The 18982-nt window shown below is 42.1% G+C and overlaps 1 protein-coding gene across 19 annotated transcripts in view; it reads left to right on the forward strand.

Moving 5' to 3' along the window:
- The window catches only part of BCAS3 (BCAS3 microtubule associated cell migration factor), a 364218-nt gene that overhangs the window by 174332 nt on the left and 170904 nt on the right, over window positions 1-18982 (forward strand). The gene's annotated exons all lie outside the window — the stretch shown is intronic.

An 18982-nucleotide genomic window follows, 5' to 3' on the forward strand; every position in this document is an offset into this window, starting at 1 on the left:
TATGTTACACACCTGACAAATCAAACCCCATAGAACGCTATTAATAATAAATAATGCAGAAATTAAAGGGTGTAGGAAGGTTAGGATATCTGTACAGAACAACAGCTCTGAACTTTCAGAAATAGAAAAACCTCTAGGGAGCGGATTTTGCAGCAGTTCCTGATCACAGTAAATTTGATCGCACAGCTGCATTGAGTCTGTAAGGGCAAGCGTTTCCTTAAACTGTAACAAATGTGTTGACGGGCTCAGGTACTCAGGTATGCTTGGTCAGAGCTGCTAATTCACTCCTGCTCAGTTTAAAAAAAAAAAAAAGTGTGTGCATCTGGGTGTGTATTTATGAAAAGCCTTGGTTTTCCCCTCATATAAAGAGTTTTTTGACACTTATCCATCAGTCAAGTAATGATTTTTGTTGCACTATCAGCATAGTAGGAGAATGTTGACAAAGAAGTTGTCTGGAGGAGATCTTTGTTTATTCCTTGCTTAGGAAAAATACAGAGGATGGAGAAGGAAGGATGTCAATGAATAGAATTAAAGCGTAGGAGAAAAAGATCCTGAGCATATATTACTATTTTTTCTTCTATTGTGTGTGGTGTGGTGGAACCTTTGTGTTCTTTTCTGAGATCTGGCATGTGCTGTGCTTCTTAGGGACGTGCACATCATTTTTTAATGAAGTTTGTTTATTACTGTTGTATGAAACTCTGACAATACTAAGCTCTCTTCTGCTTGCTTCAATCAATGGCCACTTAAAATTGGCTTGTAATTTAGTACTTCCCTTTCTTTTGTGTGCGACTGGCTGGCCATGGACAGATAGCTTGTTGCCTGCAGAGAGTTTAATGAACAGAAGAATTGACTCGGGTTTGGGGGGGAGGGAGGTTCCCTCCCTCTGCCTGTGAAGGATCTTTTATTGTTCATCACCACACCTGTGAGATAGGGACCATGGGACAAATTTTTACTGTCCAGCAATGCTCTCACTTGGAATTTAATAAACACTTCTGCTGTCACACCTTAAACCATCTGAGCTCTTTTTTGTTGTATGCGCGATCAAATATTTATTCCCAAATGCTATTCACCAGAAAGTGCTGCCTTGGAGTAGCGGAGATCAGTTATTCAGGTAGTAAAGATGTGTGAATGCAGCTGGCAGATGAAGTCACCAACATTATGAATTCCCAGGCTGTCCTTATTGCCACAGGCAATAACTGACAGGCCTGAGCAGTGGCTGGTTTCCCATTACGGGCGCTGGTAGGGCTCGGGGAGTCCTGGCGTCACGGATACTTGAGCTGCCCCGCTTGAGTGGAGCCGGCCAGCGCTGGAGGGTCCTTGTTGCAGAGAGATGTAATCAATATGGTCTGGAGTCCTTGACCTGAGCCTGTAATTACCTGGATGGTATAAAGGTAGTTTGTTGTTGCAGATAAAGATTGCACTCAGATCCTCCGGGTATAATGCTGAGCTTTGAAGCCAAGGAAGAGATTTGGCCCTTGGTCTGTTCTTCACGGCAACTGAGAGGTTTTAATAATGGTGATATAACAAGCCGTTGTTACAGGGCATCACCTGTTTAGTAACAGCAAAAACACGTACCCAGCACTGCTGGTTTTGTACTTCTGCATTCTAACAGCTTAAATTTAAATGGGTTTAAGTTATGGTTCTTTCCCAGAATAACTTCTGAGCCAATTCTGTTAATATCATGTCTGTTTAAAACACTTATTACGTTACTTATTTGAAAAGCATTTTATGTGTTATCCCTAGAATAGTGATAGCGTGGTGGGATATGCTCAGGGTTTTTTGTTTTCTTGGTGCAATAGCACACGCTTGCATGCGCTCGTGCTCTCTCCATCCTATTCATCTGTCTTGCTAAATGTGTGCGCGCACGCATGAGCTGCATAATACAAAATTCTCATACTTCGAATTTTTTCAACTTGATTTATTTCATCTAATTTGAGAAAATGTTATCTGATGATTTTTGAAGAAAGCCTTAAGACAGAACTGACTTCCACAGGCTCCAAGATGCCAATGCAGTATACATGATTACATCTAGAAACAGCTATGCCCTATAGACTATGGAGATGTGAAGAGAAATTAAAATGACCTGACACTACTGACTGGGCACTTGCTGCTGGATCGTTGCCTGGCTTGGGAAAAGACTCAGCTGCAGGGATACATGGAGTAGCATTAATGTCTTGAAACACTGGTGGGTGTTTTCTGTAGGCAGGAGAAGTATACTGGAGAGGACAAGCATGGGAACAGTGACTGAACAGCAGCAGAAGCATTATATGCTGATTTATTTTTGCCTCCGTATGATGGTCGTGGATGGGTTAGTCTGTCAGTTCTGGAGATGGGAACTTGCTCTGCGCAGCACAACGGTAGTGATGTGGGATGGCTGTTACCCTGCCAGTGACAGAGACGACTGTTATTCTTCATCCCAGTTTGCCTTTGGTTTAGCTGAAGAGGCTCATAGTAATTGAAGCAATTCATGTCTTCTGAGATGGTTGTGCTTTGACGCATAAGTGTTCATCAGCTTAAAAAACACTGTGTGACGTGCAAGTTAGTTTCACAGATGCCAAGTGAAAAATCAAAAATTAACAACTTCTAGACACTGCAGTGTTAGGTTGAATTCAGCTTTAAGCAACTTAAGTTACTCAAGGTGCTTAATCCCCCAAAGGCTGATCACCTTGTTCATCTTGCTTATGCAATTCTTGATAGTTCACGGGGGACTCTGGCAAACAATAAACCCAGCGATTTCCATGTTGATGTCATAGCTAGATGAAAGCATCACTGCGACCTAACCAACATCATAACCCAATACAAGGTAATGGCATTTTTTTCTTCATATGTGAAGATAAGTTGCCATGAGGCCTCCAGAGGCGACGTTAATGGTCATCGGTGCAGTCCTCTATTGCTCAAAGACAGTTGTTCTCATGTCACACAACCCGCTTGACGCATGTACCAGTGGTCCATTAATGCAGACAGTGAGTGTCTTATTGCTTAAGTGTTACATATGAACTTTCAGTTGGGGAAGCCACCTTCAGCTCATATAACGGTTTGGCAGCTGAAAAATAGCAGTGTGCCAGAGCACGGTCTGGTCTAAGCGTATAAACACCTCCTGTTTGTTTATGGGGAAAAAAAATCCAAAATGCACAGTAGGTATTTTGTATATCGGTAGCTAACGCAAACTTATGCTGAATATAAGACTATTCTATGTACCCCTTAATTGTCTTTCATTAAGAGTTGTTGTTAATGTTCTGTGTAGGTGGCTTTAAAGCTATGAATAAGTGGAAAGTGTTGATTCTAATCATATCTGACACCACAATCTCCTATGGAACAACACATGAGCTGAGATTCCCGATGGGCTCCTGTAGGATACAATATTTATTATAGCTTGAGATCTAAGAGCTCCTAGCTACCGTTAAACTTACAAGAGATCCAGAAACGCCAGTGTCTGTACTTGTGTTTTTATAGATTGTACAGAAATAACACACCATGCAGCGTTTGCAAAGAAACCTGTTCATTGATGTTTCTGCCCTTTTTGTACGCTGCTTGAAGGAATCATTTAAAAAATCTTGATATTTTTGTAACTTCATAATGTACTATAGGCTCATCTATTAATCTAGACTGTTTGAAATGTTCTTAAAGCAGTATTAGGTGTTCAGGTTAAAAGATGAGTATTTGAACATCCATCTGCAAATGAATTTTAGAGTCAGTATTGTTTCAGGTAACGCTTCCATTTAGAAGTAGTTTTCCAGTTTATAATAGAGACGTTCTTAGTTAATGATTTCTCTAAATTAGGCTGTCCTTCAAAATATTTGCTCACTGTTTTCCATGTTTGCTTTGAAAAAACCTCTAAATATGCTTCATTATTTCTTGTTTCGAGTGTATATCTCCTCCACTTTTGCTGTAGTCTCTGTCAGGCACTAGGTTTCTAACCCTCAGGATTGCTTGCTGGTTCTGGTCCTCTTGAGATCCTCCAACTTGTCCTCCCCTGCGTTCAGGAGCTCTTCCAGCACATCGGACCTTGTCCTCAGGGCTCTGTGGGCTCTTCCTTCTGTCTGTCAGCTTCCTCCTGCCTGTAAAATACCCGAAGAGGCTTGATGTCCACGTCCCTCGAGCGCAGCAGCTACGTGAATGCTATAGGTTGTGATGGCCTCTTTAGAGCAATTAAATCTGTAGGTGTAAAACCGGGCATGAAGCAGTCTCCAAGAATGTTTTTTAGGTTTGGTTTTTCAAGATCGGTTGGAAGTGATGTGGCAGCTGCTAAGCAATGTCTCCTAGTTTCATAGTGAATCCACTTTTTTTTTTATTCTCCTCTTCATTAGATGGCAAAAACAGCTTTTAAAAATAAGTATGTGGCTTGTTTGTCATTTTTGCTTTTTTTTTTTTCCAAGTAGCGAGATAATAGTGCTGTATTTTGAATCGAAACACTCTGTAGACAAAGGAAGGAGAAACTGAGGCAGGAGTTGATAAGCCGCTGGTTTACTGCGCAGCCGCTGAGCTCTTGGCTGTGCAGCGTGCAGGCTGGCTGCTGGCATTATACCAGGAATTGCTTTCAATATGAATCTAATTTTCTTCTCGCTTGTATTTCCTTATTCTACAGGTAGTATATTGGTTTGTGGATAATACTTCACTATGTAATAATAAAATGTTTGACGCTTCTTAGTATTTCCAGAGCCACAAAAACTTGTTCTTTTATAAGCCACCACAAAGTTAATGTCTGATTTTGGAGTTCACCTGGTCCAACCCACTGCTCATGGTGGAAAGCCTCTACACAGACTATGTTTGGATGTATGCTGAAATAGCTTTAAACAAGAGCATCAGTCCTCACATGTGTTTTTTCTTAGTATAATGTCAGCGTGTGCACCTATTTTTGCCGTTGTTAATCCAAAATCAGCAGGTTTTAGCTATTGTTCATTAGAGTGTAATATGGATGAGTGAGCAGAAGTGTGGGTTTAGGTATATACCGTATAAAACTGAGCTATTTGGCACGATGAATTAGCCAGGTATTTGATGTATTTTAAGGTGGAGTTTAATACTTCGAGGGTGTTATCATCACAGCCTCCTCACCCTGTCTTCTCCTTGTTGAAGTAAGGAAGTTCTCTGCTGGAAATAAATATTTATACTGAAGTTGAAATATAGTCTGTTGGTACTTGTATATATTTTATTGCCTCAATGACGTAAGGGGTAAAAAAACAGATGGAAAATATTTTCGTTTTCTTAATTATCCGATACTGTGAAATACCCATCGCCTTGCGGTCGTCTTGGCTCCTCCCCCTGCCTTGGACTCCATCCCTGGCATGATCCCAGCCAGTTTTTAATGGTGCTTTATCTGCTGCTTTGCACTGCTTTTAACTTTCACTTTTTATTAGAACCAAAGCTAAATTGGGTGCGGGTTAGTACTCTGGCTATGGGTGGAGTGCTACAGAAAGCCGAAGCCGGTGCCAGCAGGCAGTTGCTGCAGAGAGCAGCCGGTTTTGGGGTGCGAGGAGCCCCTGTTTGTCACCATCCTCCTCCTCGGCAACCAAGTACAGCGTCCCTGGCAGTGCCTGCGCCTGGGGGGCTCTGCAAACTGGAGATCCCCTACAGCCCCAACCACTGCTGGGGACAGCCTGCCCGGGGCTCACCTCCTTCCACAGAGAGCGCCCAGCCTTAGGGGGAGCACGTAAAGCCGAGCGCTTCGCGTACAGAAACCTTCTGGTGCTCTTCGCCTTGTAAAGGTGAAAACAAGCAGGTCACAGTCAGTCAGTGACAGAAAGCAGACTTGGGATTATTCACATCATTAGCACAGGATTTCTCCAGATAAGAGAAGTGGTATATGAGCCTCTCTTGCCCCGAGGCTGTCTCTCGTTTACTGCGCAGGGCGGGGCCCTTTAAAATGGAGCAAGAACAGGGAAAAGAAAAAGGTGGTAATATGACTAACATATGGTTTTTGCTGGAGTTTGGCCACAGATTTAAGGCCTCAGAGTGGATTCCTGGGGCCTTCGTATGCTATCCCAAAACCAACACGAAAGCCTTTCCAAATATATTTTATAAGCTCTGTGATTGTAATAGTCCTATCAAAAAATCCCATGTCCCCAGGTCAAGTGGGGTGCAGGCCTTCCTCTTCTGAAATCCCAGGCTTGCCAAGTTTCTCTGGCCTGATGCTTCCCTCCAGCAACAGCGGGCAACCGTTTGTGCCTCTTGTGCCGGGTGAATACCTGTAGGGGCGGCCAGCACAGCTGCTTTCCCTTGAGCTCACATCTGCTCTGAGAGCGGGACCTACGCGCGCTCGCTCGCCTGGGCTTTTGTCCCAGATGCAGCTGGCCCTGGCTCTGTACAACCCACCTGCATTTCTGGATAACTCGTAGAATTTGCTAGGCTTTGGCACAGAGGCCAAAGCTTGCTTTGAGTGTCTCGTTGGGTTTGAGCATTAGTTCTGGTAACTGTCTTCTGTGTTGTTTCCCTTTCCTCCAAGTTATGGTGCCATTGATGTGAGAAACGCAGCACAAGAACTGGAAACCCTGTAATTCATGACTTCTTTTAATGTTAAGGCCCTACAAAAATTCATGATTCTGCCACTCCAGGAGAGGAGGCCTCTAGGAAAGATAGTACCCACATATGTTTGCCTTGGTACAAAAAAAAAAAACCACAGTAGCAGCCACTGTAGTAGTCGGGATCTTCTAGCACTTTGCTACCAGGACAATTTCCATTAAGTGAATTTGCATTAATTGAAAAAGTACCTCTTTGGACCTTAACCTATATTGTTTACAGCGTGAATGCTGAGCAAATCACTGAGCATTTTACTGTTTGACCATCACTTAAAACGTATTTTAAAAGCAAGCATAACATTCTCTAAACTTATTTGTGATTGAATGTCAAATTTACTAACTGACCGTAGATCACCTACAAGGCTGTTTGTGTTGCTAGTGGATTTTTTAACAAGCAGAAAGTTGCCATGAAAGCATTTGGAGAAGAAAAGAAATACTTTTGTGTTAGTCTTTTGGTTTGGGTGTTCCTATTTAAGCTTTTTTAAAAAAAACCCAGAAAACAAACAAAACAAAACCAAAACACCAGCAGCAAACAGAATACAGTGAAACACTTACATGGAAGTACGTTTTACCACTGAAGTTAGATAAAAAATTCACTGTATCATAAGCGAACCATTTCCCCCTTGATTTGTGTCCAAAATATGAGGAAAAACCTGCAGATGCATTATGTATTTTACAAAAGAACATATGCATGCATTTAAATCATTTACATTTCATCTTTGCTTTCTCTTATTTTTAACCCATATTATGGTGAATGACAGCATGTTTGGAAAACCAAGGTTGAAAGCAAAGTTTAAACTTTCATGCACGATAAGCTAAACTTGCAAGCAGTGCTTCACTATTTCATGATTTTATTTCAAAGTTTTGCTGGTGCCTTTTCCTTTCTCTCCAATGAAACGTGTGACTGAAACTTTGGGAATCTGCCTTGCAAAAAAGAAAAAAGAAGTTCTACTGCAGGTGTTTTGTCCTACAGTGCCTGCGGAGGGAGAGAATCCAGCCTTATTGAAGCAGGTCCTCAGGAGAAAGCTTAAAGATGCTCTGCATCCGGGCTCAGTGAGACTATTAATTGTTGCTTGTTAGGCAGTATCAAATATTCTTCATACTATAAAATCCTTTTCGATGGGGGGTGAGGAGGGGAGGATAGAGGAGCACCAGCTCTACCTGCTCTAATCCCCTAACAGTACTTTTCAGCACTACCTGGCTGTATGTTAAATCGGCAACTGATCTGGTTACATAGTGGGTAGCTGAAAAATAATTTGAATTGTGGGTGTGATGTTTTGCGTAATGTCATCAGCAGGCGCCGTTTCCCCATTGCTGTGAATGGAGAAATAAAATTCAGCTTTATTGGCCTAGTTATAGCCTTTTAGTAACACTTCAGTGCAAGATTGTGCATGCCATGAAGTGCTGAACGTGTGCTCTGAAGTGCTGTGATGTGACTGCAGTACAGTGATATCTCAGATGGGTAGCAGCCTCCGACGCAGGTGAGGGTGTGCGCACAGTCTGCTCTGCCTTTTCCGGGGGAGCGGGGAGCTGGACACTGGGGACTCACGGAAGAGCCTAAGCACTGTGCCAACATACCCAAACGATAGTCGTGAGTGGGGTTTGTCACCTTCTTCTTGGCCATGGCTGTGCCACGTGTGGGCTGGCTCCCCATGGGGCTGCCTGGGGGTCTCTCCCACTGTAGTGGTGACAAGACCACAGTGCTGAGACCCAAGTTAGCTCTGTATGGAGCCAGTGACACTTTATTAGCTTAGACTCAGTGCCACGCAGAGACAGATCAACTGCTTGCGGACATCAGCCAGCCCTCCATCAGGGTAGCTGAGCTTGGCCCCATTTCCGCATGCTAACCGATTGGGACTTCTGGGGATGTCAGTGAGGGTTCGACACGCGTAGAGGCTACAGGATTTGTTTGTAAATGTAGATTTGAAAGTTAGGTATTTACACACACCTCTTGGATTCAGAGCTCAAAATGCAGAGTAACTTTCATCCCTGACAGCCTGTAGAAATTTTTCCTCTTTGTCTTCACCTCCCAGACTCTCTGTAAGAGTTAAACCCAGAGTTCTTAATTTACTTTGCTAGTAGAGATTGACTTATAATCGGATAGCGCGTGGAGGACCTGTAACTTATTTGTATATCCATCCTTCCATGTTTAAAACCAAGTCAAGAAACTAATGAGGTTACAAAAATATTGCTGATCCTGAAGCAAATATAGTTGGAGAACATATGCTTTGGTTTTACATTTCTGCCTCTAAAAGGTGACATGTCCCGTGTTTGTCATTTAATTTAACATTCTATATATTTTTAAACGGCTGTATGATTTGAAATCTCCAGATGCCACGCTTTATGCTAAATGAGGTTGACAGTTCAGTGATGTGGAAGGCCATTATCTCACCTTTGTGCTTCTAAACTATAGCCACTTGCCTTTGCCTGTTCATAATGCATTTACTGCGTTACAGCGTAGGAATTTTTAACACCTATTGAAAGCGTTAATTAGGTATGCCATACTGATGAGCACTTTAAGATAAGTGAAAAGCAAGAACTGATGCTGTTCTTCGAGTTCATGTTTCTCCCGTTGCTTGTACTGGGGATTCAGTAAATGACTGATGAACTCCAGTAATAAATGCTGCTAATACTCTGTATTATATATTGCTGTACTCTCAAATTTCACAGTGAATGGCCGTTATCCATATTAGTTATCCGGTACTTTGCTGGTATCTTTAATGTGCTGCTGGAAGGCGAGTGCACGGTGGTCACGTGCACGTGGTAGCTTGGTGAGATGTTCCTCAGAGGATTGGTGTGACCAAGATAACATGAACTTCCAAAGCACGCCGTGAGAAGACCACTGGATTTTCACACATGCAGTAGAGGGATTTCCATAAACGCTGTGGTCACTCTCATTATGGCTAATGTACCCTAAAGGAATATGATCCAAAAAAAAGTGATTTAAGGATAAAATAGTAGCATTGTAGAGGTTTTGTCTTGAGGTTGATTTACTCAGCAACATTACTCTCATTTTTAAGTAGATTTATTGGTATTCTCACTTGATGTGTAGTCCTTAGCGAAAGGGATTTGTGTATTTTCAAACTTCTGTTCACATAAAAGCACCAGCGCAAAGTTTTAGCAGCCAGCAATGCAAATTTTAAAAAAGTTCCAGGAGGTTCCATCTTGACATTTGGGGATTGATATAATCCCATTCCCATAAAGTGAAATCCCTTTAAGAATGTACGAATTCCCTATGTTTTGTCCTTCTGAAGGGAAAATGGTCCCATTTCTTCAGGTTAGTGTGGTGTACTTTCAGAGGACAATGGGTACCCAGAGAAAGAAAAGTCCCTGTGTTCCCCAGCTGCACCTGAGCAGTGACGCCCAGGCTGGCCCTGACTGCTGCCAGCCGTACTGTCCCCTGGCAGTCACTGCAAGAGCCGATGCCACGTATGTCCGTCTGTCCATGCCCTATCCCTGTGCGTGCCTGAAACGTGAGGCCAAGCGGGCAGGTTACAACTCTTGCCTCCCCTTCTTCAGCTGGCAGCTCCGTCTGTTCCCAACCACGGCACATGGTGTGTCTCGAAAAACGGCTCCAAGTGGCACTATCGCTACCGACTGGTGCTATCTGTAAACCAGTAAACCAAAACTCAGCCTTTTGTATCCTATTACCCTTGTCCTGAGTCAGCAGGTCTCGTATAGAATCATTTTTCTATAAACTTGGAAAATGGATAATCATTACTTGGACTGTTAAGGTTCAGTAATACAAGAATAAGTCATAAATATGTCACTTGTATCTTAAAAGCTAACCAGCTAGAAACTCTCCCTCTTGTCTAATCTGGCCTCCAGTGCCTTTGATCACCATTTTCTCCTCTTTCTCAGCACCGCAGCTAACTTCTTAGTTTTCCACATTTTCCTTTGCTGTTGTGACAGTGTTCTGCTGCAGATTACAGCTGTGCTTAGGCACCATAAGGTTTATATGATTAGTCAGCATTTGGTTTCCATATATAGCAAAAGTACGTCTGGAGAAAATATTCTTATACATATTTCCAGGCAATAGGATCAAAGAGCTCTCTAGGTTCTCAATTTTAATTTATCTCTTCTTGCTCGCTGTATAAGGAACATCAAAAAGAATCCGTGTTTGCGGGAGGGAAGGGAGCCTTTTGCTGTGTAGCTTTGGGAGCACCATTCATCCAGACCAGCTTCAAATCCTGGCCTTTCTTCCTCCGTAGCATTGCTGAGATGTGAACTTTGGGGTTTATGCCTACATGTTTCTATCCAGGCATGATTTCTTTCTTTTCTTGAATCCTGTGACCTCTCCCGTTCTTGTTCCCTTGGTACTCAGAATTACCCCTTGTCTCCATCAGTCGCCATAGCAGCTGCTGAGCTCATCTTCCTCCTTTGTGACAGCCGTTCCCATAGTTCTCAATCACTCTGTTGGCTCCTCTTCTGCCATAACACGTGCAAGGTTCGTACACTTGCATCTAAGCATTTGAATGCTTCTTCCTATCTCATCTTTGGTTTTCTTGGTAGTTCCCTCAACCTCTGTTCATACTCATAATACTTCTCGGTATTTTCTTCTACCCAAGAAGCTCATCCTTCAGATGTCAGCTCTCAAAACAGGCAGGATGTTTCTGAAGCGCTTCATCTGCTGTTGGTGTCTACCAGAAACGGGATAACTAGCGGCGCTTTCAGTTAGGTTTGTGCAATGAGTTATGTGCATAGGTTTGTATTATCATATTAGGTGCTGGATTTATGTCAGTATTTCTTGCAGCTCAAATAGATATTTTTTTCTGTGTCTTTCATTAGATTCTTACGGCAACAATTTGTAAACTCTTATGTTTTCGCGGTGCACGGTAGCATGGGTGCTGCTGGAGACAGCCGTAGGCAATTGGCATTAATAAGTAAGCACTATACTCTAATTATATAAATCCATATAACAATTTCATGTGAGGAAATTTTCTGAAATATTAGTAAGCGTGGTAAGCCAAGACATTCGAGACCATTTTGCATCATGTTTTTAGAAAGGCCATTTTTTCTGCTGATAGATCTGCATTAAAAAAAAAAAAATAGTTTGATTTCAGTCATCTACTCAACATTTCTAAGCTACTTGCCAAATGATCCCAGGTGTGGGATTGCAGCAGGTAATTTCCTGCGCTGTGTTTGTGCGGATGATTTTCTCCGTTAGAAGATGATATCGGCTCACCTGGCCTCTCGGTGACAGAGAAATCCTTTGTTTATTCATTTAGTAGGCAGATTAACCCTAATGAATATGGCTTCCTGGAAATAGATACAGGGGACAATAGCGAAGTGAGGAGTGGGGAGAAATGGGGCAAATTCCCTTTTCTTTCTTCACTTTTAAATAATGGTAGCTTTCATAGCAGAGTGTTTTAAATCGGAAAGGAACGTGAAATATGTCAACCAGGAATTCTTGATTTTAAACAAAATCTTTTCTTTTATGGCTCAAAGAGGTACTGGGGCTTTCTCAGTAAGTTTGGTACAATCCTGCCCTATTTAATCTGTTTGAATGCTTTGTCCGGTCAAAAAGTAGGATAAAATAAGCATCTAAGATACTTGCACCAAATGGCACTTAAGTCTTCGTAGTTGGAGGGACCTCGGTGTGTATTTTATGTGGTTACTCTTCACTGTTTTGTGGAATATGGGTTTTTTTCATTATTATTTCTGTGAAATAGGGGTTAATAATGTAATCTTCCTTTGAACTAGATCATAAATTGTACTAGGCGACCAGAGAAAAGTCTTAGAGTCTTACTGGCTTAAATTACTTCATTCTATTTCTCTTTGTTTCATGGGGGTAAAATTGTGGCACGGTGTGTTACCACGTACGTTGTTTATGTCAGTTGAGTAGCTGTATTACAAAAGAAGGGAATGTTCATACAATGTGCCGTGTAACCCTTGTATTTTTTTTTCAACCATTCTTTTATCTTGAGGTGACACAGAAAGCTTCAAGAAAGTGTCGCAAACGTTACAATTTCTTGTATTCCTGTTGTATGACGTATGCAAGTGCTCTGCACGAGGTCTGCATGAGGTTTGTGAAAGGCTGTACCATTATCCCTTTGATTTAAATAAGTAAGGAGTAACTTCTCAGACGTTGTTGACGTGACATTGGACTATTGTTAATAACACGATGTGAGAAATCTGCCCTGAGAAGTAGTGGAGGGGAATCCAAAGCCTTAAGAAACCGAGGGAAAGATGGTCGTTGACGTTAAGGATCTAAACCAGGCTCGTCCTGGTATTACATGCAGATTCACTGCAGTATCACACAGTTTATGTTTGAACAGCATGAATAAATTAACTTATTCAAGCTCAAAGAGGGAATAATGTCACGGTGAATTAAGTTGTGTATATGTTGGTATTTATGTATTTTTTAATGCATACACACATGGAATAGTATTTTAAATTAGGGGAAAATGTTTTAGTTTTCTAGCTCAGATCACTGTTGTAAGCTACTAGTCAAAGTGTAGACATAAGTACAATGAATGGTTTTGCTCCGTTTGAGAGAGGAACAATTTCTTGCATTTTTATGTGACTGGTACTCGAGATACATTATTCCCAAGACATGGATGTGTAGACACAGATGTGAAAATCTCTTAACTTCCAACCAAACTTTTCCAGATCTTATCACTATAATTTATTCTTTACCCTCTATAGACTAGAAAAATGTCTTCTTTCACATAACTTTATCCATTAGAGGAAAAGGAAAGTTCTCTTCTACCACATGGTAAGTGTTGAAGATAGGATACTGTTGGCTTTAGCGTGCTGACTTTTGTAGTTGCCTGTAAAAACTCTAGAGTTTCAGAAGGGAAGCGAAAAAACAGAATTTACCTTTCCACAAAGAATAAAAGTTTCCATTGTTTCTTAGTTCCATTGCTGAAAGTACAAATGTGCAGGAACAGATAATTTTTTGGAAGTATACATTTATACATGGGTATGTGTATATGTGCATCGGACAGCAATAAATTACAAATGAATTTGTTTGCTTTGTATGGAGATTGTTTTATCCTTCTTAAAGCTACTATTTATATAACCTTTAACCAAACAGAGAGTAGCCAAAGTATTTTTGAGAGTGAGAATTGTTTTTCTGGCTGGTGTGCGTAACAACTTAATTCACTCCAATGGCGCGGTACAGCGTGCGCTCGCGCTGTGCGGTAACTCACCACGTTGATATGCAGACAATTTGCCAGAATTTTTTCTTTTTTTTTCTTTTTTTTTCCCCCCTGCCTGCAAAAGCTCAAAATAGATGTATGTCACATTAGGTGTTACTAAACTAGAGCTTGTGATAACTAAATAATAAATTTAGTGGTACCTAATTACTTTCAAAAGATGTTGACACAGTTGCAAAAGAAGAATGTCGCAGATTGCCTTTTGAAACAGCGTAGGCTGTCTGTATTAGCGGGGTGGGTGTTTTTTTTTTCCATTTAGTGAAAACCAAAGGACAACAGTCATTATGCGATTCTGTACTTTAAGTATTTTTATAATCCAACATAAATTGGCCCACCCAAGGATTATGTCTGTCTTATAAGGATGTGTTTATATAGTCATTGGGTGAAAGATTGCAGAAGTTGAACCACCAGTTTTGAAAGTCGAGCCAGACCAGGAAAAATCAGGATACAATTTGGCACTTATGGAGACTAAATGATTTCCTTTTTAGCTGCTGATTTCTACTGGGAAATGTATCCTTGGACTGAAAATTGCATCCGGAAAAATGTTTATGTAGTGTTTTTCAAATGACTGATTATTCCTCTAACCTTTAACACGCACTGTGTGTGATTTTCTTCCTTATTAACTCTTTCACAACCAAATGAATGATTTACTTCACTGTAAATAAAATTAGGTATATATTTCAGTACGTGCAGTATTTTAATGCTGTAATAATGCAGAAAAAGACAAGCCAGGGATTTTATTGCGTTAGCAACGCAGGGAAATCCAGCTCATCTTTTCCGTCAGGCTTTCCTGGAAGAAGAGGATCCCGCTATGACAGTGTGGCAGGCAGAGCCTGCTAACTTTTCATCCTCATTACTGCAGAGGAGGAGGACAAAAATGTTCTTAACGTGCCATTAGATGCAGTTTCTGCCAGCCAGGGGAGATTTCCCCAAGGCATGTGTCTGAGGTAGAGGGACCGTGCTGCCAACTACTGGCTATTACTTGCTGCTGAATACAGTGAATTAGTTCATTGTAGGCTTGGGGTTTGTCTGCGGGGGAATTGGTTGGTGCAGCTAGAACAGAATAAGCAGGTTTAGAGCAGTTCCACAGATACGTGCTCTGTCTGTAGTTAAAATGCTTTCAGCGGTGTCGTTTTCACACGAAGGCATACCACAATTCACTTTAATCAGGCTGGGCGGTCTCCTTGGGTAGAACATCTTCATGGGGTGTCTTTTCCTGCACCCAGAACCCCTTGGGTGCAGGATGCGGGTGTGTGTGCGGTCGGTGGTGATCCCTGCCTGCGCTGGTTTCGGTGCGAGAGCCCGACCGTACTGGCCTCAGCTGAGCGAGGAAGCTGCAGGCGACCTTGTAAACATCCCAGGGTAGCACTAAGCCATGTGTCTTTAAAAGGCATTTGAAGTGATCCCGCGCTGAGCGGATCACACGCTAACAAATGAGTGGGTCTGAAACCATAGTTTCCACTTTGGCAGAGCTGTCTGTAAATAAGGGTTCCTATGTAGAAACATGCAGAAATTCAAGATTAATTCAACCCGTTTCTGTAAAAAGTATCACCCAGCCCATCACAAGTAATGTACTCGGTAAAAATTGCTTGAGCGGAAAAGGGGACCTAAGAAAAGCATAGCAAGAATAGTCTTATAATCGCTGCTCCTCATGGTCTCGTCCAAAAGGACAGGTTTGTGTCCTGAGAGAGGAAGCAGAGTTGGAAAGAAATGAAATTCCAGCCCTGCCGATCCTGATAGATTCATGCAACGATGTCCACTTCTCTGCAGCTTCCTGGGGCCCCATGCTGGTAGCAGCGTTCGTGGTCACAGGGCGATCTGTCTGTCCTTCTGACACCGGCTGGGGGATTAGATGATGAAAAATAAGAAGTGGTGTTTCTTGTGGCAATAGAATTGGTCATTCTTGGCCTGGTGGGGGTAAGGGGAAGTGCTGCTATTTTCTTTCATCTCTTCTTCCAATTCATTTTGAACATTTTCTCCTGCAAAGTTTTGTTTTCGTGCAATTTAGGGAAGAATTGTATTTACAAGCAAACAGAGGATGCAGCCTTGCTTACCTCAGCTTCTACCAGGAGCGGCGATTCCCAGGCAGTCTCTTTCATTTGAGGTAATAATGGGTTTAGGAAACTCATCGAATGTTAACAGTCAAATGTCTTTTAACCGCCTGTGGATGGAGTGAAATTTGGCAGATGACAGAGGAACCTTGCATTTTATTTCTAAAGTCTAAATAGCTTGACAGCTGCACAGAGTCCCCTGAATTTATGAGACCTGAATGTTGGGGTTTGGGGTTTTTTTTCATGTGGAACCCAGCAGAGTCTCTGACGGAAACTGTTGACCCTTCTTTGTGCTGTTTCTTTACTGTCTCGTCAAACATCTGGAAAACAGCATGTTTGCAGTCATTTCACAACATAATTTTGCATTTACATCATGTGTTATCTGGTAAAAGTTTTCTTGTTTTTTCAAGGAGGGGGGAGGGGGGGAAGGAAAAATCAGCAACTCGAAGGCTGCCATAAGGTCAAGTGGTGACGGTGGATGCTGCCTGTACTAAACATATGTTTAGCTCAGAAAAGCTAAGGCAGTTCCCAAAAATTTGGTAACCATTATAGTACTTCCTAAGTCAGTTCCGGATGTCAGGCCCTAGGTGGAGGGGGAAGGGGCCGCGCCGGGTTTTCTCCAGCTTTCCACGAAAGGGATTTAGTCTGGCAGCTGATTCAGCCAAGGAGCACATCACGCAAGGCAGAGCTAGACAGGAAACGCTTCTGAAAGTGCTGTTTTGAGAGGGGATCATGAGATCAGGCAAGGAGCTGTGAACTTTACATGCAACCGAGGCCAGCGAGTGTTGCGCTAGCCACCTGAGGGCTTAGAAATAAGAAAGGAAATTAAAGGATCATTTAAGTGGAGTGGGACCAGACAACTTAAATGACAATTTTCATCTTTGAGGAAGGAACACTGAAGTATATTGAATTCTTTGAAGTAAAGGAGCACAATTGATGTAGAGAATATTTTTGTTACATTCCATGCTCTGGTTTAGCAGTTCTTCTAATATAACCCATCTCTAACTTTGCTGAACCACCTATTTATAGAGTGCACAAGATTTGACTTTCGAGCGGATTGTGTTTCCCTAAACTGAATACTGTATCCTCCTTCTAACCATCTGAAATTAGCCACTTAGATAACTTCTAAATTCAAATGTGTATTAATTAGTAAGCATAATTAGCGGATTATTTACTTGTGTTTTGATTAACGTGGAGTAGTAAGTGTTTTTATGTTGCTCACGGTAACTCTTTTAAGTGTAATAAACCTGGGTGTGATCCTCGAACCCTTCAGAAGTTCGTGATGAGTGAGTCGCAGAGGTTGTGTCTCTCCTTCCCCTCTGTTGGGAGTTCAGGACTGAACCTCCGCTCAGAAGCTGCTCCATCCCAGTGGTGCTCTCTGGGGTTTATGAATAGTTTGGCAGATGTTGGGCGCAAAGCGATACCAGGTCCTGAGGAAGCCAGTGGGTAACCCACAGAGCCCTCTGCTCACGGGGCACTTGCACAGCAATGAGGCCTCCTGCTGCTAAAGCACAGGACCATTGTCTGTCTTAATTTAAATCAGAGTTAAAGCCAGAACCCGAAGCGGCGTTAAGACAACCATTGTACGAGGCACAGAAGCTGACTTGGCCATGGCTGTACATCCCACCATAGAAATGCCAAACAGTGAAGCATGTGCAAGAGACCTCAAAATCTGGGCCCAGTAGAAGCATTTGCAGGTGCCCTTCTTCACCTCCCAGCTGTAACTGAATCTGTTCTACTGTTTATATAGTCCAAAACTTTAAGAAAAAAAAGAGTAGACAACAGTAAATAATTCTGGTTTGTTGGTTTAGGACTGTAGAAGGTTTTTCTATGATAATGCTCAGTTCAGTGCTGGAGTCTGCTCACTGGATGGATGTGATTTCTGGACCTTCCTGAGCTTTGGAAGTAGGAAGGGTGGAAGATTCTTCTTTTTCTGTGATCTTTCCATGTATGGCCATAATCGCTTTATCTACGTGGGCCAGGTTTCCAGGTACCATAGAGATGAGTCTTAACAGGGAAAAAATTGTGGATGGCTGCAATTGTGGTTTTGGAAAAGCTTGCTCTGGGATTTTTGTTTAACAGCTATTGGATAGGAGGATGCTTAGTTTGCTAATTTGGATGCCAATACTTCGTACGGTTTTACAGCTCACAGTTATTTCATAGTGGTACTGGCATCCACACTACTTGGGAAAAAGCAGAAAGGTTTTGGGTGTGCATTCAGCTTTTTTCTGTGATGTCTTTGGCAAGCGTTGATGCGGACTTGGGAATTTGGACAATTTTAAGGAATAATAATGACTATTGAAATATTAATTGTTTCTGCAGTTGGAACATCACGCAGTAGTTGTAAAGGGCTCAGATGCAGGGAGATCGTGATGAGTACAGATAACCTGTGTGGATATTTTCCTTTTAAGATGACATCTGTTTAGTTGTGTTTATAAATAACCTTTACCAAAAAAAAGAAACTGACAGAATACTTTCCACTTGCATTGCCCTAATATGGGAGGTGTCTTGTGAATGTCTTATATTCTATCAGCTTCCCTTTCCTCTTCATTCAGTTTCATCGTATACTGATCTCTTTCTTCAGAAATTGTCGGACAGCAGCAGTAGGTATCTGTTACCAAGTTTGTTTCCTTGAATGCTTTCTAGTAGGAGGTGGAAGTGAAATACACTGAATTAGTCGAACCACGCTCAGGGGTGATAGCGCGTTTCCTCTTTATCGATAAAGTACCCTTTATACAGGGAGAACAATTTGTGTGCAAGAGGCTTTTAAATAATTTCTCCGAATGCAAGTCCTGCTAAGCCTAGAAGGTAGTGATGGTTCACTGACTTATTATTTTTATGTAGGCCATTCTTCCTTGAGGCCACTAAGCCTTCAGGTTTCTCCAAGCCTTTAGTGGTCTGCACTTCGCTGTTATTCTTTCCCTGAGAGTGCTGATTAGTGACTTGCGGTATGGATGCTGATTTATCGCAGCCGAGAGTTGCCCCTTGGGGGCTGAGCAGAAACACTCATGAAGGAGCCCTGATTAAAAAGAGTGGTAATGAAGACAAATGTTTCAGAGGGAGTCAAGAGCAAACCAGGCCTTGCCATTCCCACTGCTCCTCTGAGCTTTTGGAGAGGAGGTAACAGTGGCCAAAGGAAATATTTCCCCCTTGTTGTTTATTTCTCATGGCACTGGAAAAATTTTTCTTTTCCTCCTGGGTGTTCTAACTCTCACTTGTTAACTGCTTTTCATGCAGGGTTGCAATTAACCCTTGGCAG

This window comes from Rissa tridactyla, chromosome 7 (assembly GCF_028500815.1).
Source record: "Rissa tridactyla isolate bRisTri1 chromosome 7, bRisTri1.patW.cur.20221130, whole genome shotgun sequence".
NCBI lineage: Eukaryota > Metazoa > Chordata > Aves > Charadriiformes > Laridae > Rissa > Rissa tridactyla.